Below are 825 nucleotides of genomic sequence, written 5' to 3' on the forward strand. Positions count from 1 at the left end.
GAGTTTTCGCTGTGTGAAACCTCGTATCTCCAGGCTGAGCTTCACTGTTTAAATCATCTGGAGATATGAGGTTTTAGTACAAGTCAGTGACCTTTTAGTAAACTCTGTTTCCTCTTTTCTTCTTTTTCCTCTTCTCGGACGGTTTGAGTCACCGAGATTGAGGAACAAACCACCTGCCTGAGAGCGTGCACGCTTTACTGATCACTACTACTACTATTATTATTATTACTATTAATAAACAGCTTTTGATTAGACAAAAAGAATTTGTGTCTGTTACAGAATTTACTGCTGTTGTAAATAAGTACAGTAACTTTAGTTTTCTACAACCTCGCACCACTTTTATTATATCCAATAGGAAGCTCCTCTTTATCGTCACGACTACGTGTTTTCATAATAAAGGAGCTTTACAGCTAATCAGAGCTGTGGGGCTGATCATTTCCTTTTAAAGGGTGTTGCAAATCCAGTTTAACTACATTTTATCTCGCCACAGTCAAGTGAAAGTGGCAAGTAACGTTGAAACAATGAGCCACAGTGGCTGGTGAACTAAAAAGTTAAGGTCAAGCCCTGTGTATGTGTATACATGTACGTATGTATATATACACGTATATATGCACAGTATCTCACAGAGTGAGTCTGCCCCCCACATGTTTGATCTTTTCATGTGACAACACTGAAGAAATGACCCTTTGCTCCAGTGTAAAGTAGTGAGCGTGCAGCTTGTATAACAGTGTAAATCTGCTGTCCCCTCAAAATAACACATCACACAGCCATGGACACAGGACTGGTCTCCAGACCTGAACCCTACTGAGCCTCTGTGGGGCGTCC

At 40.8% G+C, this 825-nt stretch overlaps 1 protein-coding gene across 1 annotated transcript in view; it reads right to left on the reverse strand.

Moving 5' to 3' along the window:
- LOC123977767 (probable G-protein coupled receptor 132) overlaps nucleotides 1–825 on the reverse strand; it is a 5,988-nt gene that overhangs the window by 3,147 nt on the left and 2,016 nt on the right. The window lies entirely within an intron of this gene.

Source organism: Micropterus dolomieu, linkage group LG10, assembly GCF_021292245.1.
Source record: "Micropterus dolomieu isolate WLL.071019.BEF.003 ecotype Adirondacks linkage group LG10, ASM2129224v1, whole genome shotgun sequence".
Taxonomy (NCBI): domain Eukaryota; kingdom Metazoa; phylum Chordata; class Actinopteri; order Centrarchiformes; family Centrarchidae; genus Micropterus; species Micropterus dolomieu.